The sequence below is a fragment of the Pristis pectinata genome, chromosome 3 (genome assembly GCF_009764475.1).
Source record: "Pristis pectinata isolate sPriPec2 chromosome 3, sPriPec2.1.pri, whole genome shotgun sequence".
NCBI classification, from domain to species: Eukaryota; Metazoa; Chordata; class Chondrichthyes; order Rhinopristiformes; family Pristidae; genus Pristis; species Pristis pectinata.
In genome coordinates, this window is record NC_067407.1 from 84,447,153 (window position 1) to 84,473,703 (window position 26,551).

Below are 26,551 nucleotides of genomic sequence, written 5' to 3' on the forward strand. Positions count from 1 at the left end.
TATCAATTTGCCTTTTAGTAATGTGGATAAAAAACAACAGTGAAATCAACAATAATTAAATGGTATCTGCACTGAGTGCTACAACCATACACCATCAAACCTTGATCTGGCAAATCCCACCTTCAATTTTGCTGCTGGGTTTCCGGGAACATCATGGGAAATCTTGCACAGCAACTGTTGAAAGTAAATTGTACTGAAACATCCTCATGTTAATATGTTGAATAAGTGTCATGTTATTTTTGCTAAGTGAAGGGTCATTTTATCAATCTATTAATATGATATTGTAGAAAAATCCCCAGCAGGAAGAACTGCCAAGATTCAGAAGCATGGAACCCACTTCTTTGTTTTATTTATTTACAACTACAGTAAATGCAATCATCAACTTTTCAAACCAATGGTGCAAATGACGGTTGATCTCAGAAACTTGTTTGGCATCAACAGAAATTTGAACATAAGCTCTTAACAGATGAAAAAGGAGAAATATAATCAAAAATTGAAGGATGATCTGAGAGCTTAGTTTTACATTATTTATTTGCAACATTGCAATTGTACAAGCTTCCTCTGGATGACCTCAAAAGCTGGTAGTAGACCTTTTTTGAATCATTGCTGTCTTTGTGGTGATGACATTCCAGTAATCACAAGGCTCAATATTTTGGAAGGTTATCCACCATGCATCAAGTTTAATTTTTGATCCATTAATGCTTCTCACTTTCCACTAAAAATTATGGGAAGAAACTGAAAGAAGAACATTTCAACAAGTGCAATGAAAAGAAAAGCAAAAATACTGCAGGTGCTGAAAACTTGAGAGATCATCAGCCTGAAACATTAACATGGTTTCTCCCACTGCAGATGCTGCCCGACCTGTTGAGTATTTTCAGAAATTTCTGTTCCTATAGCAATGAAAAGACAAAACAACAATGCAGCAAAATAACCTTCCGCAATGAAGTAGTCCGTTTCTAGTACACAATGACTCTGAACAGAGGAATGCATTGGTGAACTTCCAGTTTAATGCTTCTGTGTGTAGAGTTGTACACAATGAAAGAGCCTAGTGGAAACAATGGAGCAGATTTCTCAAACTTACACATAGAAGGAAGCCATTCAACCCATCTCGTTCATGCTGGCTCTCAGAGCAATCACATCAATCCCATTCCCCCTTTTATTTCCCCTTAAACTATTATCTCACACATGCCCATTAAGACACCTTTAATTCTCCCACCAGACAATTTAAAGTAGCCAATTAACCTATCAGCCAGCAAGTCTTTTGACAGGGAAGGAAACTGGAGCACCTAGGAGGAAACCTACATGGTCATAAGGAGGACATGAAGACTCCACACAGACAGCACTGGCAGTCAGGATTGAACCTGAGTAGCTGGAGCTATGAGGCAGCAGCACTACCTGCACTGACACTGTGCTGTCCTTACTCGATATCAATGCACCAGCTGTTGGAAAGAACCAGCCCAATGTTGCAACTGGGGCAAAGGCAAAAAGATGGATGATGCCAGAATCTGGTGCAGGGCCCAATATTCTCAAGAGAATTCTCTTCCAATCTCCACGTGTGGACAAGTTGGCAGCCCACACTGAAACACCAACCAGAGCATGCTTGTAAGACTTCAAAAGAAGTACCATCAACTGAGAGATATCACATCTATGGTGCAATTTTAAGTAATCCCAAATTCTCTACAAATATAGGTAACCCATTCCAGAAGGGTTATCAATCACTGGAAGCATTGCTGGCTGCTTTGGGAGCTGACAACAAAGGAATTTACCTATTCATTGGACCATTCCCAGGCCTTCCTCCTGTCTACAGAGTGACAAGGCACTGTGACTTTCCATGCTAACATTGTGCCCAACATGCAGGTCTTTTTGGTACACTAGAACCACAAGACCAAGTGCATTGACATCCAGTTAGTGGCATAATGGCACTACAGCTGCCTCATTGTTCCAGTTACCCAGGTTCAATCCTGACCTCCAGTGCTGTGTGTGTGTGGAATCTACATATTCTTCTTGTGACCATATGGGTTTCCTTCAAGTGCTCCAGTTTCCTCCCACATCTGAAAGTCTGTTTGGTTAATTAGCTACTCTAATTAATTTGCACATGAGAGAGAACAGGTTAAAAAGGGAAATAAGATCATAATTTGCCCACATTGTGAATGGATTGCAAGTTGACCATGTCAAAACACTTGGGGTATTTCATTTATCATTAAAAAGCTGGGCATAAATTGTGTTTAATTGTTCGATTTACTGTTCAGGGATAGGTGATGATCATCTAATTCGTGGTCGAATGTATTTAGATTCCCTTTACTAAAACAATGACTCATATAGGCAATCTGGATTCATTTATCCTCTAAGTTGTTTAAACAGGAAGTTACCAAACACTTACAAGCATTCCTCACTGATGTGATAACTTTCTTTCCAACATACTTGCTTTCAAACAGAAGAAACAACAAGTTTAACACTTAAAAAGAATGAACATCCCACACCTTTGTCACATTTTTACAAAATAACCTTGACTATCACCATAAAGTACAATTTATCACAAAGATTGTGTTTTTTCTTGAAAGACTTCCAAGAAATCAAGATGTCCCACTAAGTTCTTTCATTTCTCCTTACATAAATGGATTAATGGAAAAAATAAGTCAGTGTATTCAGGGATCTACAGCAATAGCAGAGATAAAATACTTTCACTCCTTCTCTTCAATATAGTGACTCATGCATGTTAAAACTATTATGGCAGTATTCAACTGCATTTGAATTGTAGCAAAGATGTATACGATATTTTTTAATACAAGCATACCTTTTCACGATGCAAATCAAAGAGGATGCAAACAACAGTCAGTGCAAGCCTATTTTATTGGTATTTTAAGGATTTCCTATATTATGGCTGCTGCTACATTGTGAAGGCATTCCATTGACTGCAATGATCTTTGGGAGCTCATAAGAGGTGCTATACAAATCCAAAGTCTTTCTTTTTTATAGCTACTACACAATAACTGACTTATAGGCGGCACGGTAGTGTAGCAGTTAGTGTAACACAATTACGGCGCCGGTGACCCGGGTTCCATTCCTGCCACTGTCTGTAAGGATTTTGTACGTTCTCCTCGTGTCTGTGTGGGTTTTCTCCGGGTGCTCTGGTTTCCTCCCACATTCCAAAGACATACAGGTTAGAAGCTGTGGGCATGCTACGTTGGCGTCGGAAAAGTGGCGACACTTGCAGGCTGCTCCCCAGCACATTCTCAGTAATGCAAAAAGATGCATTTCATTGTATGATTCAATGTACATGTGACTAATAAATAAACATCTAATAAATATCTAATATCTAATTATAGTGGTTGTAATGTACCTATTGAAAATGCATGATTGTCTTCATTAAACAATATGTTAGATATCTTGTCCTAGCTGGTCATCTGTCCAACTGATTATAATTTAGAATAGTTGCTGGTATAACTTCAATTTAAAATTTTGTGACTAATGAAGACCTAAACAAGTTCATTTTGCAGATTTTTTGTTCTCCTTCCTTTTTCCTTCAATGATCATCTTTTACCCTTGTCATTCTTTTGATCCCAATTGAAAAATCAAAACTATAGATGCAGCAATCTGAAATAAAACCTTAATGTTGGAAACAATCAGCATATCAGGCAGCATCTATGGGAAAAGAAACAGAGTTAATGGTTCAGGTTTTCACAAATGTTTCCTGTCATGCTTCACATTTCCAGCATTTTTTTCCAGCTTTAAATCCCATGTTGATGCCAATATAAGCAGCTTCTGGAGTCATACAAAAGGGACTGGTAGCATCTGCTGTGGCTCAGTTGATAATACCCTTGCCTTTCAGTCATGAAGCTGGTGAAGTGATGTCCCAATCCTCATTCTAGAACAGAAAAAAAAAACTGAAATTAGAATTTAACTTGGACAAATACGAAGTGTTGCATTTTGGCAAGTTAAACCAGAACAGGACTTACACAATAAATGGCATGGCCCTGGAGATTGTTGTAGAACAGGGAGACATAGGGTTGCAAGTATATAGCTCTCTGAAAAGTGGCGACACAGGGCATTGAAGGTATTTGGCATGCTTACCTTCATCAGTCAGGGCATTGAGTATAAGAGTTGAAACGTCATGTTACAACTGTCCAAAATGTTGGTGAGACCACACTTGGAGTATTGTGTGCAATTCTGGTCACCCTGCTATAGGAAGGATGACATTAAGCTGGAAAGGGGGCAGAAAAGTTTCACAAGGATGTTACCGGAACTGGAGAGCTTGAGTAAGGAAAGGCCAGATGGGCTGCTTCCCCCCCCCCCCCCCACTGAAGTATAGGAAGCTGAGAGGCATAGATAAGGTGAATGGTCACAGTCTTTTTCTGCAGGGCAGGGGGGGGGGGGGTTCTAAAACTAGAGGGCATAAATTTCAGGCGAGAGGGGAAAGATTTAAAGGGGACCCAGAGACAACTTTTCCCCCAATACAGAGAGTAGTAGTTATGTGGAATGAGCTGCCAGAGGAAGTGGAGAGATTTAGAGGATATGGGGCAAGTGCAAGCAAGTGGGACTAGCTTAGGTAGACAACTTGGTTGGCATGGAGGAGTTGGGCCCAGGGGCCTCTCTCCATGCTGTATGACTCTCTACGACTCTTCAGTGCTGCACTGAAGACTTGTTTGCACTATTGGAGGAGTCACTTTTTGAATGAACTATTGAACTGATTCCCAGTCTCCCCTCTTATACAGACTTAAAAAGAACAGGACTACTTAAAAAAGAGCAGAGGAGTTCATCTCAGTTTCTGGCCAATATTTATATATTGATCACAAAAACAGATTACAATTAATGAAGGGCTATAACTTTGAATTTACTTTTTGTCTGTAGAGCAGTTTATGACGTCCAAAGGTTGTAAAAACGACCATAGAAACGAAAGGAGGATTTAGTTCATTCTTATTTGTTTATTCTTTTACTTCCTCGGTTGCTTTACTTCCCTGTGAATGGAAAATTATTCCTGCTTCCCAATGTGCCAAGATCAGAATCTCTCCCTAATATGACTGACTCCATGGTAAAGCAATCTAAAGTGTAGTGTCCAAAATAAATGACATCCAGAAGGAAACAATTTGCATCATGACTGATTAGTATTTTCTCAATGTGTAATTAAATAGGTTAACCATCACATGGTCCATTGCTGCTTAAAATCTAAGCAACATCTTAACATATTTCAAACTTCAATTCATGAAGAAACACTTTGAATATGATTCATCACTGGAAAAGTTCAATCCTGGAAAATTACTTCAGCTATGGTGAGGGACTCAAAGTCATAAACTGCTGCTTCCTTTCATCATTAAGGGCTACGAATCCAATCGAAAGAATGAGATGCAAAGCTGCAATCCACAAGGATGCTGCCTGAAATAAATTTGGGTTGTCTAAACCCAGTACAGTGGCCGACAGCATTCACATTGTAGATTGGTTAGTCTGCAACTGGAGGGTAATGTATGCAGGCAGCAAGAAGGAGAACAGAATGGTCACCTCTGCTGGCACAGGTAGGACATAATCAATATGAATTTAAAATCCTCTCAGCTTATTAGCACACATCATAGCATTTTACTCATTAATTCTAAATCTAGGTTATGTCAAGTCCATCAATAGACTGTATGTAACATCTGCAAATCCTCAGGGCCTTTTTCTTCCTCTGTGTGCCCAGACTACAGATAGTTCTCAGACATGCTAAAACTGGAAATCTTAAAGCTACTGAAAAATCAAAAACAAAACTGCAGATGCTGGAAATCTGAAAATACAGAAAACGTTCATTTGCTGTCTGACCTGCTGAGCTTTTGCAGCATTTATTATTTTTATCTTAAAGCCAATATTCTCTGTTCATGGTCTTCTGCACGTACGTACATCTTGTGACAGTAAACAAAAAGGAGGAAAAAATAACTAAAACAACACACTGCACTCTGATGAAACACAATAGGTAACATTGAGATCCCATTGCTCATAAGGTAGTCAATACTCTTCAAAATGCCCCACCACACCAGTTAAATGGTTTGGATCATAAGTGAACAATTTTCACTCTTATATCTTGGTTAGAATTTTTTGTTAGAATTTCCTGCAATTTAATGTTTATGTGTATGGTCTGTAATTCAGCTCTCCAGTAAGGATTGCTATTATTAATTATATTATTTCATCTTCATGAGGGAATAAGTGTCTTTCTAGTCCATATATTCTTAACTCACAATTACCAGTGCTCTGCTCAAAAGGCAAGAAGACACAATGTCAACTGATACTCCAATGCAGTACAAAGGCAATACTTCATTTCTGGAGGTCCTATCTTTCAGATTGGACAATAAACCATGTACAAATCTGCTCTCTCAAGTAGATGTAAAATGACACATGACAGTATTTCAGAAAGCAGCTCCAGAATGATCTGCCAGTGTCCTGGGCAATATATATCAATCAATCAATATCATTGGCACAGATTATTTGATAATTATCACATTGTTGTTTGTGGGAGCTTGTTCTCTGCAAATTAGCTGCAATGATTCTTTTATTACAATAATGATTACAATTCAAAACATTCTTCATTGTATATATTAATGTATTCCCTTTGTTCTGCCCTCCCCTCTCCCCCACCTTCTTTGAAACATGAAACTAACTTGTTTTCTGTCTTTCCCAGTTCTGATGAAAGGTCCCAGACCTGAAACGTGAACTGTTCCTCTTTCTACAGATGCAGCCTGACCTACTGAGGATCTCCAGCAATTCTGTTTTTATTTCAGATTTCCTGGATCTGCAGCTCTGCTTGATTTTCCTTCTGTTTAAGCTTCTATTGGGTTTGAATCCACTGATCTTCAATGAGTTTCAAATCTGTAACATGCATTGTGTTAAATTTTTGCCACATTATCTGAGTTGCTTTTTCCAATTTGTCCTCTCCTTATCTACCTTTCAGCTGGTATTGGTTCTACTTAAAACTTTTGATTTTAAATGCTTTTTTTTTCAAATTTCCTCTCTAAAGAAACTTCTCTAGCCTATCCACAAAACTAAACTCCGTCTTCAAGTAAATATTATGTCGTTCTTCCTGAAGTGTGGCTCCCAGAACATCCTTTTTTTTCCTATCTATATTTATCTCAACCAGCATCCTCATTTATCATAGCCTTGGCATATCCTTTTCTTTGGTTGCCTCCACAAATAGATTTCCATTTTAGTCCTAATCATTCTGCCATTCCTCTGATAATCCTTTTACTATTAATATGCTTATAGAAGACCTTTGAATTCCCTTTTGTGTGATGTGCTAATCTACTCTCACACTTTGCACCTCCTATTTCCCTTTCTATCTCTCCTTTGTGTGTTTTTGTTCTCATCCAAATTTTCTCTGATATATCAGCAAGTCGAAATCTGCCATACATGGCCTCAATCCAGGTTGTTGTACCCTCCTACACCTTTGTTATCAGTGTACCACTAGCTCCAGTTTCCTCCCCATTGCCCCTTGTGGAAATGTTCCCAGACAATGCCCAAACCGACTTTTCTTTCAAAGCTGCCATTTTTCATTGGCAGTCTGTTCCAGGAGAGATCTTTTTTCAGTTTGAAGAAATTAGCCTTCCTTTGGTTAAGTGTTTTTTTATTCTAGTCTGTTCCTTGTCCTCTTTTTTTAATCTAGACCTTAAAATAATTCCTGCAGTTCATTGGATGCTGCTAATTTAGAAAATAATCAGGCAAATATTGCCATCTTGAAGAGGCCATTATAGTTAGGTTAATGTTTCCATGGTGAACATCTTTGGTTTTATTGTCGGCGATGGAGGGAAATGGTTCCCCGACGACGACCATACAATGGAATTTCCGGGGATTGTGAAATTCATATCTTTTACTTCATGAGTTTCAAGGACTGCTTTATTAAACACTCTTGATACTTTTTAGATTGTTAATGGATTTTTACCATGTTTAGATTTATTTATTTTTGCTTGTTTATTAGTTTTTATAAGTGGCGATTTTCTTTTTGTTTTAAATCACATTCCAGTTGTATCTTTTTTTGTAATGTTTTAACTAGTGTAATAAATTGTTTTTTTTGTGTTTCCACCCATCAAATGATGTGATTAACATTATAACTAACTAGATGAAATAAGCCCTGGCTCTTCTGTCGGTGATTCTCCATCATGTTGCCTGCCCCTTTGTTAGACAAAGGGAAATAGTCTAAAATTTGGTACCAGTCTTTCTGGAGTAAAATTGGGAAATATTTCTGCACAAAAGGTGACAGAAGTTTAGACCCCTTTTAGGCAAAGCACTTTGTTAACTTCAAGTGTGACATTTAGATGGGTATCTAGAGCTGAATCACAGAACCCATTCAATGGCAGAACAGAGTGAAGGAGGTGAATGGTCAACTCTATTCCTGTTGTATTTCTACATCTCAAAGTAGTTTACTGCATGCTGATAAGGGCAGTTTCCTCTACCAGCAACAGTGAGCGGTAACTTCTTGATAACCATGTTATTTGTGAAACAACATGCACTGAGAGAGTTAAACAGTCCAATGAAGTTTGAAAGATCAAAAATAATTAAAAGTGCCCTCAGGTTTTGCTACAACAGAACCTGGTGCTGTCTGCAACGAGGAGCATAAAGATTCCAAATAAGTGTTACCTCCAAATTGTGAGGTGTCGTCCTAAGAATAGTTTCCAAGAATCATATCAATTGTGAAATCAACTGTTCTAAATAGAAAGACAAAGGTGATGCAAATAAATCTTGGGAATTTGGTAGTTCCATTTTCCATCACTATCAGGATAACAACCCTGTGACATGACCTCTCCCATTTCTTTGCAAAATGATAGCGGAACAATTCCAATAAGAACAAACATTAACAACTTAATTCTAGTGTTCGGTCATCTATCACTTCTTACAGAAAGAAAAATGTTGGCTTGTTTGAAATGTAATCATTCTTTATACTGACATTGATATATTTCTTATTCTACAATTTGCAAGGATTCAAACAAAAATAATAATGGTTCAGTCAATTGCTCAGTCATTTTCCTTCAGTGTAAAACTGTCCCTTACATTGACATTAATGGAAAATTTTAGACCATCTAAATCAGAGGCTACAAGTACAGTTTGTGTAATCATATGCTTGTAACATTAAGACAAAGGTCTTTTGCTGAGCTTTAGTGGAGGGAACTTTAATCTGATACTAATAGTAACAATAGAAAGTGAACAAATTGTCTCACTCTCATCAAGCAATGTTCAATAAATACAAAGATTCACCAAAACTAATAATAAAGGGGAAAAGTATTGAAACATTTGTAATGTGTATTCACTGTGTCAGTCAGAACAATGAGGTAGAAGATTATTCCTGTCTTGTTCACTTAATCACATGCTGCACAATCAGGAACATCATTCTGCTTGGGCAGTCCCATGGGATCAAAAATGATCTGCTTCTACTCAGTTTTGTGGGTTCTGAGGTAACTGGTGACACCAATATGGGAACAGCAGAATCTTCCACAGATGTAGCAAGAGGTGGTGTACCTTTTCTGCCACCTACACAGGGCTTCTGTGTGCTCCCAGTCCATGAAGGTTCTCAATACCGTGAATGCAGCTTTTCCACATTGACCAGTCATGGGGCAGAGGTTCCCACAAATCAGTGAAAATGTTCCATTTAAATAAACAAGGCAGTTTTGGGCACATTTTTAAATCTTTTCACTTTGAGGTCATTGAAATTTAACCTGGAAGTAAGATGCGAATTTTAAAAAAAGTAATCAAAATATTTCCCAAACTTTTTTTGAGGTCATTGAAATTTAACTTGGAAGTAAGATGCGAATTTTAAAAAAAGTAATCAAAATATTTCCCAAACTGCAATGCACTCAAAAGATAGGGGAATGATGTGTTTGTTCCATGAACTTAGAAGTAGCAGGAAAAAAAACAGAAAATACTATAAAAGCTCAGCAGGTTGGGTGGCATCTGAGGAGAGAGAAACTAAGTTAGTGATTCACATAGAGTACTTGCATCAGAAACATTGCATCACCCCATTTAAATTAATGGAACAAATCATTAGCTGCAGTGAAAGACATTCACAAATGTCAAGTGCGTTCCCTACACCCAACTCAAAAGTGATTTGCTTATGGGTATGAAATGTCAGTTCCAGGAGGCAGGCCATGGTGTTGTACCATCAGATTCAAGGCAATCTACTGTTGACCTTAAACATAGAAACCAGTGACCATCAAGGGAAGAATGGCCTTTAATGTTTATGCATCCATCTTCTTCCAGTTAAATAGTAGGAAATATCTGCTGTAATACTGAGAACAATCATACAAAAAAGGTGATTGATGCATTGTACAAAATTGTATCTTTTCCTACTGAAAAGTGACAGCAGCATGACACAACTATATAATTCACAGCAGGGTTGCCAGATGATTGATGCAACTACATGTCTATCATACAACCCCTAAGCACAATGCCACGAGCTATATAAAGAGAGCAGATCTTTCCGCTATGAATATGCAGCCTGTTGTTCCCAGAGTTCTGTCTCTTAATTACACTTCAAACCTATGGCTTGCATCACATTTATTTTCAGATACAGGCCATGTGCTGCCGATTGATGCAACTGGGCCCATTTATACCTTTTTTTTAATGCACAAACTATGCATATAAGTTATTTGTGCATATTTTAATGTGACAGTGATACTTTGCTGTTGAAATCCCAACCACTGGGAAAATTGTACCAAGCAATTTTGGATGCTGTTCACCTTGGGTTGACTGTGCCATCAGCACATGTTATGGTGTCATCAACGTGTGTGGTGTTCACCTCTGCTTTATCAACAGAAATTGAAGCAACAGTGTGCAACCTACCACCTACATTTGCAAATTCCAGCAAAACAAGGAGCAAACCCCACAGCAAGTCAATAAGGAGATACAATTCAAAGGCCTCATCTGGGACACCAGTGTGGTTTGTCTCAAGTGCCTGGCCACATTGTCATTTTATTGCTGTGTCTGCCAGTGCTCATTGCTGAGAGCAGAAGACACAAATGAAAATATGCAAAGCCAAGTCCAGAATTGTGAATGACTATTGAAAAAAAACAAGCTTAATATTTCCTTATTTGAATGCGCATAGCATTTGTAACAAAATGGACGAGCTGATAGCATAGATAGTGATACGAGTACAATGGTTGCAGGGTGACCAGGACTGGGTGCTCAATATTCCAAAAGAACAAGCCAAAGGGGAAATGAAGTTGGGTGGTGTTAATCAAGCAAGGTACCAGAATAGTGCTGAGTTGTGATATAAAGGCAGTGGATAGTGATGTGAAATTGGTTTGTGTTAAAATCATGAATAGCAGGGGAAGGAAGATACAGGCGGGTTTAAATTGGATGAACCAAACTGCAAGGGTATCATAGAAGAAGAATTTGTGGAATGAGACAGGGATTGCTTTTTAGAGCAGTACATTGCTGAGCCTACACAGGAACGAGCTTCTTTAAGATTTGGTTGTGTAATGAAGGTTAAATAAAGGACATTATGGTTAAAGATTTGCAATGGGGTAGTGACCATAATATGATAGAATTCCAAAAGCAGTTTAAGGATGAACACCAAAAACATTTTTAGAGAGCCAGCCTTTAGCTTTAACCTTTTAGGTCACGATTTTAAGGATTCTTTTGGTCTTATTGATTTTGGGGATATTAGTGGTCATAGAAGTAATAATTCTAATTTTATCAGTGTTAGTGGTCTTAGTGATAGCAACAGGATTAACTTTGTAGCCAATAGTGCAGTCACACAGAATAGTAATAGGCTTTCCCCTGGTTTAGTTGTGAGAGACCACAATGTTGGTACTGGTACCAAGGATGACTCTAAGGTTAGAAGTGACAATGTTCTTGATGGACACAGAAGGAAGGTTGTGCTGAATATTCCATTGCCAAGCTTATTTGTAGTATATGTTTGGAAGGTTTTGTTGCATTTAATATACTTGAAGCATTTTGTAAGGTGTCACACGAATGTTGAGATTAATGTAAAATGCAGTAAGTGTGACAAGGCAGGTAAATACCACGCCACTGCCTGCCACTTTTCCAAGTGTAGACCAGGCAAGATGGTTCAGACTATAGCAAGTGCTAATGTGGTAGGTGTTGAAAGATTTACTTGTGAGGTGTGTATTGAAGAATTTGCCTCAAAGATTGCATTAAGTTGACATGAAAGACACAGGCACCTGCAGTGTCTGTTTCTTGAAGAAGGGGTGTCGAAAACTAGAGGACATAGGTTTAAGGTGAGAGAAAGGAGGTTTAAAGGGGATCTGAGGGGTAAAATTTCTACAGAGCAGTTGGTATCTGGAATGATCTGTTGGAGGAGTTGACGGAGGCAGGAACGGTAACATTTAAGAAGCAGCTGGACAGGTACTTCAATGACCAGGGCTTAAAGGGATATGGAATGAACGTAGGCAAGAGGGATTAGTATAGATAGGCATGATGGTCAGCCTAGGCACAGTGGGTAAAAGGGCCTGTTTTGATGTACAACTTTAAGACTGTGACTCGTCTCCAGATAGTGCTGGTATTTCCTGGCTAATTTTATCTGCAGGTTTTCTCAGCCTCTCTCAGGAGGTCCATTCTTCATGAATGAGACGATGTCAAGAAAGAAACACTAGTTGCTGCTTACTAATTCTGTTTCATACAAGGAACAATACAGAATTATAACAGGGCCTGAGTCTGGAGAGATGCTTCAGCAGCTTATGGCAGTCTCCGACATGCTGGGAGCTCAAGCAGTGTTTCTATAGGCCTATACCAGGTGCCAGAAAATATAACGCAGCAAAGCCAAGCATTAATCATAAGCAATTTGAAAAACCTTTAATCAAACACAAAATTGTTAACAAGGCAATTAAATATGAAAAATGTGGTTAGTGCTTGGAACATATGAGCAGGGGATGTTCCAAAACAATAGCAATGTTCAAGAAACAATAGCAATGTTCAAGAGACATTTAGACAGACACACAAACAGGCAGAGAATAGAGGGATACAGACCATGTGCAGACAGATGGAACTAGTTTAGATTGGCCTCAAGGTTGATGCAGATAGGATGGGATGAAGGCCCTGTCCTGTATTGTTCTACATTCTGTTTACTGTGTAAACACTGAGGTAAGGCCTTAGTGCACAAAGTTTCCAAAGCCTGTTACATTGAACTTGACACCTTAGGCCTGGTGCATTGCAGAATTTTGAGACAGTCCCATGAACAAAATATGATCTACCCTTCCAAGTCTTAATTCATCATGGTTTGATGTGCCCTTTCTAACAGAGATCTAGTCCTACACCATATTGTTCACAGACCTCTTCAATTGCATTATCAGTAGTACCAGACTTTACCAGAGGGTGCATACTTCCTGATGCTTTGCTGCTGAAGTTTTTAAACACATCCCCAACTTTTATTGTGCTCAGTGGTGGCAATGTAAAACTAATGGACTAATGGTGTCTTGGGCATGGACAGAACAGGAATATCTGTACAGCCCCAAAGACAGCTGAATGGTGAGTTTGAAGGGGTTAGGACAAGTACTATGGTTGACTATCTTCCCCCTTTTTCATACTTTCTAACTACATCCTACCAGACTCTCAAGCAGACAGTTGCACAATTGAACCTTCACTAACAACTACTAGGTTCCAAGTTCACTGATCTGAGAAAGCGAGAGACACCTACATTTACACAGCAGGTTTCACCCCCTCAGAATATTCCAAAGTCAATGATTGCATGATCCAGCAAGGCATCCAGCTCCAGAAATGATTATGAAATGCAACTACCACAAGAACTGCAGTGGTTCACTGGAAATGAACAATATTTTCTCAGGACTAAACAAGAATGGGCATAAAATGGACTATTATTTGCATCAGTCTGAAAAAGTAATAGTTTCTCTCTCCACAGATGCTGCCTGACCTGCTGGGTATTTTCCTCACATATTCTGCTTTTATTCCAGTGTCAGTAGGCTTCTTCCCTCAGTAAGGAGGTTCAATACCTCCAACTCCAGGGGATGCTTTTAAAAGAATGAATACAAAGAATGTCTGAGATATGGAGAATCATTAGGACCATCTACCAGAACCTGAAACAGGTGGTAGCATATCAAGAGGAGTCTAGAAACTATAGTTACAGTACAAGGAATTGTATCATGTCCCCCTTGAACAATATTGCTACTTCAATATGAAGCAAATCACCCAGACATAGAGTCCAAAGAACCATCTTAACACCTACCACTTCAAATGTGGTTCCTATCCACTTTAATAGCATTTCCCTTCACAAATGTGCATTCTATTGGTCAAACAGCAGGATGCCAATAACTCTAACTCCAATCAAGAGCAACCTATGCACCAGAGGAGCATTTATTTTACTAATTGGAAAGCAGCACCAATCGACATTAAGGATAAATAACAAGCTCTGGTTGACCTTTTCAAATTACAACAGAAAATAGGTTCCAATTAGAGAAAGGAAGGTTTAAAAAATGTTCAAAACCATTAATTATTTTTGATGGATTAAATTAGGTTAAGCCTGTTTCTTTTGGTGAAGAATTGGTAAACAGAGGACATGAGTGAAAAGAGTGTATGAGCATTTTTTTTAATAAGTGCAATGCATATGGGAAGAAAATTTAGCAGTCATTTTTAAAGAGAATGGGATAATTTGAGAAGAGAGCTACATGGAATTAACTAGCTTTCAAGAAGCCAGCAGAATTACACTGGGCTGAACGGCCTCTTTTTTTTTTACAAAATGTTTATTAGCTAAAAGCACTACAGAAGACAACCATTATCAATACATTACATCTAATACAGAAAGAAACAACGAAGCAACTACATAACTACAGAGAATAATGCAAACTAATACCCGTGAAACACACATACAACATTATGCCCGCTACCGCCACACACAACACTTCAGATCAAAATAGCATCGGCCTCGTCCACGACACACGCGATCCCCTGAGGGGCCCACCGAGCACGGAACTCGGCCAGGGCGCCCGAGGAGACCGCATGCTCCCGTTCCAACGACACCCGTGCGCGCACGTAAGCATGGAAGACGGGCAGGCAGGCCGACCTGCCGCTGGATGGCCTCTTCCTGCACTGTATCATTCGATGTTCCCCTCTGAACATAGAGAAAAAAAAACTTGAAATATCACTCCCATGGCTCTTAATACTCTTAGCATTTCCTTCACTGATCTCAACCCCATTTACTAATAATCCAGTAGAAGACGTTCAATAACAGACTCTTTCTGCCACAAAAATTCTTTCCCTATTACTTCTTTGCAGCAGTTAGTTTTGTGTGGAAGCTGTTGCTATTAAATTGCGTTTTTCCCTATAACCAAGAACATTATATTGCAGCTGCTTGAACTAGCTTTGGCAGATTTACACCAGTTAAGTAATCAAATGATTCAAGAGAATTAAAGGATTATTATTTTACATATGGAGCCACTGCTATTAAAATCGTATCCCCATGAATCACATATTTCGCTAAAGCTCATGAGCGACAATGAAAAATTGATAGTTCACAGTGTTTCAAGTAAGAATATACTGCTTGTGTGGATGGGTTGAATGAAATTATGTTAATACTTTAACAGCTATTTTAATATCTATTAAAAGTAGCAACACAGCACAACTGCAAAGTTCTTGGTAGACAAGGAACTAAGACAGGTTTTTATTCTATGCCACACATCCATTTTACAATTGAGGGCAGGCTTAGCCAAGAATAATATTAAATAATAATTCCAATGAACAGAGAGTGCAGATATTTAATGGCTTCCCATCTTAATTCCTCAGTGCATGAAATGTTTGTAAGCTTCCAAAGCAATCCAAGTTTTAGCATGCAATTAACATTTTAGGTGCTTATACATATTTAAAGGATGACCACGACAGAACATTCAACTCCGCCAGAGCTTGCTCTTTCAAAATGCGGAATGCATTCATGACAAATGTTATTACAAACCATTTGCACTCATGCATCTTTGTTATCATAAGTGTGGAAAGGTCAAAGATCAAAACCAAATTGGCCCATAAGTTACTTCTTGAATTCTGTGCTGTCACTTGCCCTTTGAGATGGTTTGTCTGAATGGTTAATGAAGTGCTTCTGCACTCAATGGGGCATGATTGATGCAAAGTCACAGATGAGTAAGCTGTGGTTTTAGTCAGTGAAGAAAATCTCATTTATCGAACTAAAAGGGATCTGAGCAGTCACAATTCAGCTCACGTTTCCCGTCATTAAAAAAGAGGCTAATTTAGAAAAGTCAAGATACCTTTTTGGTAAGCTTCTGTGATGTAGTCATATCAGTTGAACTTCAAATAACTGTAAACACTGACAGGCTGGCTGTAGTTATTTTTCTATCTGCCTGCCAATTTTTTGGCTCATTAGTTGTATATCTTTCCCCACCAGGGAGGAGAGACTGAATGCTCAAAGCTGCAGGAGCATAACACAGTGATTCATCCCCTAAGCCTTTCCATTACTATTTGGAGTTTTGCATTGTACAAACAAGTAACAATGTCCATCAGTTTTACATTAGGATGAGAGCTTGCTAATGATATTTTTCAAGTCTTCTTCTGGGTAAAACCGTACTAGATTCAATGCATTCCTCTGATGGGACTAAAAACAATTATTAATCTGAATATCAAATAATTTATCAGCTACCTTGTGAAGAAGGTGGCCTTCCAGACAAAATTCATAAGAATTCTCCTATTATCAGGACAAGGCAAAGTTCTGAGTTCGTGTGATTATCAATTTTTGGTTGTCTTGGAAACTGCAATCTATGATTTAAGGCCAGAGTCTGCAAATTGTTCTTTGCAATTTGTAAAAGTTACATTTGAAAATGATTGCCCCTTGAAGTAAATTTGTACTCTATCTTCTGAGATTATTAAAGCTGCTTGTTTTCTTACAGTCTGCTGTCCCTGGGCAGAGTGCTGCAGTCCCCATGTGACTGCACCCTGACCATGTCACTGGGCTGTGCACAATCCTCGACCATGAAGTTTGAGTTTAGCTTCAGCCATGGACATTCAAATCAAAGTGGGTGCCCCAAGTTAGGCTCCAGCCTCGAGGTAGACCATTGTCTGAGCTGTGTCCACCTGAAGAAGCAAAGTCTCCTGACGCTAATCATTTCACTCACTGCCAGACGTGTCATTCGCCACTGAGAACATGCCCATCGAGGTGGAAGAGAAATATCTGTCACAAACTATTGATCAAAAGCATCCAGTCTCCTGCATTAACCACATATCGAAACTACACAGCAGCATGGGGTAGATCTTTCCACTGTGACACTGGGGTGCTAGATGTGTCCATTGACCTACTGCCTACTCTCACCCATATTCAAATTCATCTTTAAATTTCTGCCTCCATATATTTCTGCTTCCATATATTGAAACCAAGCGAAAACAATTATTTTACCACTTCAACAGCATTACCTGACATTTGCACTTCATTCAACTCAAGCTGCTCCCCAGAGTTATTTATTGGTGACTGTCAGAAACCTTATGCTATAGGCAAAGGGCAGAAGAATGGGACTAAATAAATAGTACTTTCAAAGCACTGGTACTGGTATTTACTGAATGGTCTCCTCTGTGCACTGTAAGGTTCATTGGGTATAAACAGCCTAACACACCCACAGGGAAATTGATAGGATTAGATGCAACACTATTTAACAATTCAGAAACAGCTTCTTCCCCTCCTCCATCAGATTTCTGAACGATCCGTGAAAACTTGAACACTACCTAGTTATTCCCTTTTTTCACACTATTTATTTATTTTTGTAACTTATAATAATTTTATGTCTTTGCACTGTACTGCTGCCGCAAAACAACAAATTTCATGTTATACAAGTCAGTGATAATAAATCTGATTCTGATTTTATATTGATGTCTTCATTATATCAGAATGTGAAATGTGAACATATTTCAAGGACAATCAATTTTAATGATAACTTCTACAAATTCCAAAGGATCAGTATTGGGCAATGTGCAAATCTATCATTACATTGGATTGTATTGGCATTCTGGCTGAAGAGCCTAGTTAAATTATCCCCTGGGATTCTGTGAAACCATCATAGTCAAATTGGAAGTTGAGAACTTTTCTGAAAACAAGAAAGAAGCCGGGCAAGTGGAAGTATTTTTTTATTATATAGGTATAGAGGTATTTGGAAGGCTTAAAAAACAATCTGCTGGAGGAATTCAGCAGGTCAAGCAGCATCAGGACTGATGCAGGGTTTCGACCCAAAGAGTAGACAATTCTTTTCCCCCAGTAGATACTACTCGACCTGCTGAGTTCCTTCAACAGATTGTTTGTCGCTCCAGGTTCCAGCATCTGCAGTCTCTTGCGTCTCTATTTGGAATGCTTTCTGAGCTCAATATAAATGCAGATATTCAATATTGTCATCTATTCAATTGATAGAATAAGGGACAGGGTGGGGGAACCAAATGGCTCCTACATCAGCAAGGTAATTCATACTTGCTCCATGCAGTTAATTGGTAAGTGCAGTACATTGTTAAGCAGAATGATTCAAAGGCTTACAGTTGTATTCCAATATGTCCTGAGTTAGCTGACCCAAGCCTAGTATTATTAAGGACATAAAACTCTGCCTTGGCATACTTAGACTAGGAACAGGAAAAATTATCCAGAACATCCCCCGGATTACTAACCAGCAACATATCGTGAAAAATGAGTGTGGTTATTGGGTCAAGATAAAACCAGGTCAGGTTATGATGCTTCTCCTGACTGGATTTCCTCCAAGGAATGTTTAGATTCACACGTGAAGAATGATCACTTGAATAAGGTAGAGAAAGGGAAAACACAGAAGGGAACAAAAGACATTTTATAACAGGGGTAACAGAAATTCAAAATTCCCTCACCCAAAGGTTTGGATCAACTGAAATTTTCAACAGAATTTTTTTTAACAGATGGAAGTATACTTTACTCTTTAGAATTTTTTCTGATTGTTTTCCTTTATCTCTATCCTTTATTCCTTTGTGTATGCCTATGTCTTTGTTTTGCTTCCTGGACAGTGATTTATTTTCTGATTTTCACATTCTGCTTTGCAGTCTCTGTGTTCCAGTAATGGTTCCTCAATTTAATTGTTTGAAAAGTCTCTCCACTGCTTTCCAGATCAGGGACACCACAGATTCCCTGTAGCTGACATTATATTGAAACAGATATAGTACTCCTAGAAATTTCTGCCAATAAGTTCATGAAAAATCTTTGGGCAGCTGCACTTGGAGTTAAAAAAAGAAAGTTGTTCCTTTACTACTCACAAAATCTGAACTTACAGTATTATCACCAATTCACATCATGACATTTTGTGCTACAGGAAAATTTCATTAATCTGGAACACTTGGGACTTTGGTAATGAATTGATAGGTTTCCTGGGGTATTGGATGTTATCCACAATTAATACTTCAACATACTTTTTTAAATTCATTGTTTTTGGATTTTACACAGTAATATAGTAAATTTTCCAGCAAACCTGGAGAGTTTAAAGGGAACACAGGAAATAGAGCCCCAGTGAATTTCGATTGTGAGATACAGAACCAGGTGAGCTTCAAGAGAGTGTGGGAAGCGTGGCCCAGAGGAGTTTAAAGAGGGCCCTGGAATCAGCACCTGGTGAGCTAAATTCTGAACCATTAGGATTTCCAAATGGTCTGTAGATTATCAGAGTTTTATTGTAGTTACAGCATTTAATATGTCATTTTACTTAATCAACGAAAGTGCTTTTTTTAGTAATTGAACATAACAAATAGCATTTACGGCTTCTGCTTGCTGGCCTCAAATTGAAAATTCTCATCCTTGTTTCCAAACATCTCACTGGCCTCCAGCCGACCGACCTCTCAAACTTCCTCAGCCTCCAGGACCTCAGCATCTCTCCTTTTCTGTTCCTTGTATCTCCCTTATTGTAAACTTTAATCTTCCAAAGGCTGAGGTGCTGTAATCCCCTGCCTTTCCCTCTTTTTCTGTATCTCTGTTCCTTTAAGATCGTCCTTAAAACTGAGCTTTTTGACCAAGCTTTTTGTCACCTGCACTGATCTTATTTTCTTATTATGGCACAGAAGGAAGCTATTCAGCCCATTAGGTCCATGCCTGCTTCCAGCAGAGCAATCTCATCAGTCCCTTTCATCCTCTCATTATTTTTCTACAACCCTGCAACTTATTCCCTTTTACATGCCCATAAGTCCTCTTTGACTCTTTTTGTCACATACCTACACTAACCTATAGTGGTCAATTAACCTACCAGAATGCCTTTGGGAGGCAGAGGGATATTGAAACACATGTTGGACACCTATATTGTCACAGACTGCACCTGGGGTTAGGATCTAACATAGTCCCTGGTATCCCCTAATGTCCAAATTTTTATTTGCTAATGCTGCCATGAAATGCACTGCGATGCTTTGCTGTGAGGTTTGTGCTATATAAATGCAAATTACTGTTGTTGCATAATTCTTGAGTTCTCTCAAGGGAAATTTAATCTAAATTATTTAAATGATGAAACAATCACGTTTGAACAAAATCCCCAACTAATATTTCTATAAAAATACAGTTCACTATAACATCAATATAACCATTTGCCAATCTTCTGAAAGCTTTTTCAGAACATTGCCAAGGATGGACAAGATCAATTTTATTTTTGCATACTTAAAGGCAAAAGAATAATGCAGATGGAGGGTGAAATATTCTGACAATTCATGGTACTGGAATAAGTGAAGAGAATAACCTTGGCTGACAACTTGAACAACTCTTCTGTTTCTCTTCCCTATCTTTTTTTTTCAATTACTATATAAACGGATTGTGGTGGAGCTAGACAAGCTGCTACCTCAGAGCTCTAGGCAACCAATCCAGTCCTAAGCCTGAGCACTCTCTGTGTGGAGTTTGCACATTTTCTTCCAAGTGCTCTGGTGTCCTCCCACATTCCAAAACAAAAACAAGGGTTGGTAGGTTAATTGACCACTATAAGTTGCCTTTAGTGTGTAGGTAAGTGGTAGAATTTGGGAGGGAGGAAATTGATAAGAATGTGGAGAGAATAATAGGGGTTGGGGTATAATTAGTGTAAAACAAAGGGTTCTTGATGATCAGCGTGGACTCAGTGGGTCGAAGGGCCTGTTTCTGTGTGGTATTTCTCTATGCCTGCGGAAGAGCTAGTTTAACAAAAATGATATTTATGCTAAATAACATTTTAAAAAATCAGAGGAAGAAGTATATCTTGTTAGACTTTCTGGCCCTATTGCATCATTGAATGGTGCCAGATCAATGTGTATTGAGAGATCAATTCATTATCAGTCCTTAGAAGCCACCAATGCTTACTCAAGATGTCCACCATACTCTCTTTACTTTGAACATGGAAGACTATAGCACAGGAACAGGCCCTTCATCCTACAAAGTCTGCGCCAAACACAATCCCAAATTAAACTAATTCTCTTCTGCCTGTATATGATCCATATCCCTCCATTCCCTGTATAGCCACGTGTCTATCTAACAGCATCTTAAACACCACTATTGTAACAGCTCCCACCACTCCCCCCAGCAGCCTATATCAGGCACCTACCACTCTCTGTATTTAAAAAAAACCTGCCCCACACATCACCTTTGAACCTTCCCCCTCTCACCTTAAATGCATGTCCTCTAGTACTTGACATTTCTACCCCAGGAAAAAGATTTTGACTGTCTACCCTATCTATGCCTCTCATAATCTTATAAACTTCTATCTGGAGGACCACAATTACATGAATACTTCAAGTATCACAAGTTCAGAAGTTGTGCCCACAAAGCAGATTGCCTTGAGAAGTACTGATATCCCTATCATACTCAATCTCTGATTGGTGACTTGTGAATCATTAGAATTCCTCAATAGAATTGTTTGGCAGAGGCAAGGGCTTGGAGCTTCATCTCCACAGTATACTTTCTGTTTGCAGGGTCCCTGTCTAGAAAGCAGGTAGGAACCATTCTGGAGCTGGGCATAACTATAGGTGAGAAGGCACAAGAGACTACAGATGCTGGAATTTGGAGCAACACACATAAAGCTGGAGGAACTCAGTGGGCCAGGCAGCATCTGTGGAGGGAAATGGACAGTCAACGTTTCAAGTCGAGACACTGCATCTGGACTGAAAGATAGACGGGAGATGGCAGGTATGATGTGAGGACCCTTCCGTTGCTTAATATCGGGGGTTTGTGGTTGAAGATGGGTGGTTGTCCAAATCATGATTGATGTAGGAACTGTGGCATGGTCCCTGATGTTGGGGTATTCAGTGGTAGAAAGGGGGCACTTAACAATGTCAAGAGATCAATTTCAATAAATCTGGTAAGTTTGAAGGGTTAGTGGGCAGCAGCTGAGCTCCTCATGACCCAATAGTAGTGCCCTAAAGGCTCATAGCTTTTCACTGAAGTAATCCTTACCTACTATTAACCTAGCTGTGGTTAAACCTGTAAAATAAGTTATATCTTATTATACCTGTAAAATAAGTTATAACATAATAAGTTATATCTGAAGCCCCTGATCACATTAAAGTACTCAAGTGACCAGCCAACCTCCTGGACCAGATTAGCATTCTATTCCCCTCACCTCCTTGCACTGAACCCTCAACCCATAGCATTAGAGACGGATTGAGATTGTGTTGAAAAAAAAGTTCTAATTTTTACACCTCATTCAACCCCAACACATCTTCCAGGATTCAATTTAACCCCATTGTGTTCTGCATCAGAAGTAGAATTATCTAATATTTACAAGCAGTTCTGCATTAATTAAGAACCTGTTCAATCAAGCATAAATTCTGTTTCCCTCCACCCCTACTTACAAACTGCATTTATTTTCGGATGCTAGTAATCACTGCTACCACCCAAAAATTGTAATTATGTTGTAAAATATTTATTTCACTTTGAATTTACTGAAGGAAATATCAGACAATTATGGTTTTCTTTCCACCAAAGTTAATTACTTTGACATTTTTGTTCCAACAATCCAGGAAAACTAATTATGACAACCAGGGAACAAAGCCTCAGGAGAAACTATGGCAATAAATTATGTATTATTGCTCTGCTAATCCAACAGGAAAGGTTATCAAAATGCAAATCGATTCATTACTATAGCTTGAATTATTCCATCCTCAGTTAAAGCTGCTCAAGTGTTCAGCTTGTTTATTTGGTAGTCAGGGTGGGTCCAAAGCTTGGTTGATGTTGAGTAAGAAGACCTCGGCTGGAAAGGTGTCATGAAGTCCCACAACTATCATTGGCACCTCTGGGTTAGGGTCAGTCAAGTTCTCTTGCACCTGGTCGTGATCTATGCACATGCATGAATACATAGCCAGCTAGTGTTCTGCTAATGATGAGGGAGGAATTTTCACCCAGCTCACCAGAGGCAAACCCACAGAGTCAGGCAAAACTCCAGTTTTGTGGAAACAGTATTCCTCCATTTTCTTCAATATACCATAAAATCAGACAAGGTACAAATCAATGTGGTGCCCAGTATCATCAGTTTGCCGACATGTGGGTAGGATCAAAGTTTTCACCTCATTATCAGGATTCATCCATGAAGATAAACCTCCTGGTCATGGCACACAAATGAACCTAGCAACCATTATCAAAAAAATACCCAACAACTTTAGCAGTAAGGTAAGATGAAACTGTAAAACAGTTTTATTTTGAATATCGACATCCATCAAATTCTGTTTTCCTGAGAGAGAGAGTATAACACTTTATAGGGCCATTTTTCACACTCTGCAAGACACAATCTGATCCTATCTATATTTCCAGGTTCAGTTCATTCTAAAGATCAGGACATTTTACAGCTGATGACCTGCATTCTGACAAGGTCAAATCAAGTAGGCTTGCAGTACATGAGAAGCCTGAAGCGGCTGAAGTCAACCATGAATGCAATGGCTGACTTCAGCTGCTTCAAACTTCTTATGTACTGCAATGAGAATTAAAACTAAGTGCCATTCAAAAATATTTTGATGTCTTGGGATGGGAGAAGGCAGAGGTGGCAAAGAGGAAGTTATGCTCTTTCTTTACACTTTTGTCACATCAACTGCACATTCACTTGCTGATCTTTTCCCGGACATTATGGATACAAATGCTATATCTAGAGTCCTTTCATGAAATTATAGATATTACAACAAATGAATGACAGGTAAACATAACAAAAAAAACTGCATTCTCATTAGCCGAGTGACTTCTATATGTGTAACTTGTATCTTTAGGTGTTTTGGTTATTTTTACCTCTTTCTTTTCAACCATCCCTCTCCAGATCATCATCCTTTTAGGATAAGTAAATTCTTTCAATCAGCCAACCCTTCTCTCAGTACTGTTTCCATCACTCGGGCCAATGGGAAACATTTGGGACAATACTGATAAGTTTGCAAAAAAAAGCTTCAATCATAATATGTAGTGTGCTTGATATGGATTTACTGTGCAGACCAGAACTAATGACAAATGTTGTGAAGTGATGTTTGAAGGGTTAAAACTTCTTGTCTCTTTATTTCTGCCCCCAATCAACACGTCACAAAATATGTTACGGAATTCTCATTGGCTGAGCAAAAATAAAGTAGTAAGCTCTTATTGATTAAGTGACAATTTACATAGTGGATTCTCATTGGCTAAATATTAAATTATGCACTGTGTTCTAATTGGCTGTGTGGATGTGACTTGGACCATAATCAGAAAACAGCAGGTGCTGGAAATCTGAAGTGAAAGCAGAAAATGCTGTAAATACTCAGCAGATCAGGCAGTATATGTGGAAAAAGAAGCAGGGCTAATGTTTCAGGTTGATGGTTTTTTTTGCCAGAACTGGGAAAGAGAGATGAAGTTTCTGTTTGGATGAAGCATTTTATGTAAGTGACTGTATTCAGTAACTTTTCTGGATCAATTTGACATGCTGATCAACTGTGAAGCTGGTATGATGATTTTATTTTCTATTAATTTTTAATTTTTTTTAGTTAGAAATTGTCCATAGACAAGGAGAACTATAATGAGGTTGACAACAGTTTACACAATCTCACTATAACTGTGGTTGACAACACCTTGTCACGAAGTGCAGCTTTATTCTCAGGCACAATACAAATACTGACTAGGAGTACATCATTTGTCATAATAATTTGAACCCTATTGAAAATGTTGAATAAAATCAGAGTCCCACACTCTTCCCTGATATGCTCTGCTCAGTGATAAATGTGCCAGATAAAAATAAAGTCATTGATGAAAAGTGCCATCAGATGGGAATGATCCAAAGGCAAACACAATTAAAGGACCCAGCCACTCATTATTGATTGCTGTTTGACTTTGGCTGATTTTTTTTCTAACCATGAAAACTGACTTCTAACTGCTGAACAGTTTCTTTTTAACAAACTAACTGTAGTTACATTGTGGTGTTAATGAGGATAGTTGTGGAATGGACGATTGGAGGAGCATCTTCCACAGAGTATAGGTACCCCTTGGCTCTACATAAGAATTTAGGACAATAATAACATGAATCTTTCAAAGCACATTTTCCCCCAAAGCCAAGATGTATACTGCCTGACCTTTATGCTGGTAATGTTAGTTGCCAGTCTGACTGTCCTATCATCAGATGATCCATGATGGGAATCATTGACCTAAGAATATCCAAATTAGGAGCAGAATTAAGCCTCTCAAGTCTGCTCTGTCATTCAATAAAGTCAAGGATGATCTAGTTGTAACCCTGTTTATATTCCAGTTCTATAGCCTTGTTTATCAAATAGCCATCTATATCTGCCTTTAAAAATATTTGAACATTATGCTTCTATTGCCCTTTGAGGATGAGAGTTCAAAAAATTCATGACCTTCTGAGAGAAACAAAATATCATCTCATCTCTTAAATGGGTGATCCTAATTTTTGTTTTATTCAGTGACCCTTGGTTCTGGGTTTTTCCCACAAGAAAACACACTCGCCCCATCCACCCTGTTTAGAATCCCTTTGGGAGTAAACTGGTTGCTCTACATTGGACACAATAATCTTTGGATTTATGGAACCCAGGCAGACATTGAGGCTGGAACCTCCATGCTCTGTGGTAGCCTCAGTGGCAGGCTTGGAGCTAATGGCACTTCTCTTGGAGTGTGCTTGTTGACTTTCTTTGGTGTGTGGTAGGGGGCAATGAAAGGGTTTTATGAAACTTGACAGGGTAATATCATTACCTTCTCACTCAGAATAGTTGTGCTTACATCAATTCTATTGAAGATGGCGGATCGATTGGCCAACCACATATGAGTTGAAGGGTTTCAGCAATGACTTCCTCTGGGGCAGGTTTCTACCTAAATTCTCACCATTCTTCCTCAACTTTGTTTTTCAGAAAACGCAAGAGTCACAGGACTCCATCATGGAAACCTATTGTCCAATTATGCTGTGCTTTAATCCATGGGACAAAACCAAATGACTCCATGGATCAAATCATTCTTCAGAATCATTAGTTTAACTTTCTTTGATTGCTTACACTGGCACTTGTAGATTAAATTGTCGCTGGACAATCCTGATTGTCAATAGAAAGCTGGATCAGCTTCTAAGCAGGAAATTGCAGGATGTTTATATTATTATTATTTCTTCTGCCGAAAAATGTTAATGGTAAGCTTCATGGTATTTGTCAAAAATGCTTATCAAAAATGTATGTTTGAAAAGGGAATGTTTTCAACTGCTCTTCACACATA

The 26,551-nt window shown here is 38.7% G+C and overlaps 1 long non-coding RNA gene across 1 annotated transcript; it reads left to right on the plus strand.

Annotated features, from left to right (window-relative positions):
* The first annotated feature begins 5,462 nt into the window (after nucleotides 1-5,462).
* On the plus strand, nucleotides 5,463-26,302 carry LOC127568821 (uncharacterized). The gene is made up of 3 exons (XR_007956074.1): nucleotides 5,463-5,507; nucleotides 21,817-22,030; nucleotides 26,200-26,302. It is a non-coding gene; the product is annotated as an uncharacterized LOC127568821 (long non-coding RNA).
* Nucleotides 26,303-26,551: the final 249 nt, after the last annotated feature.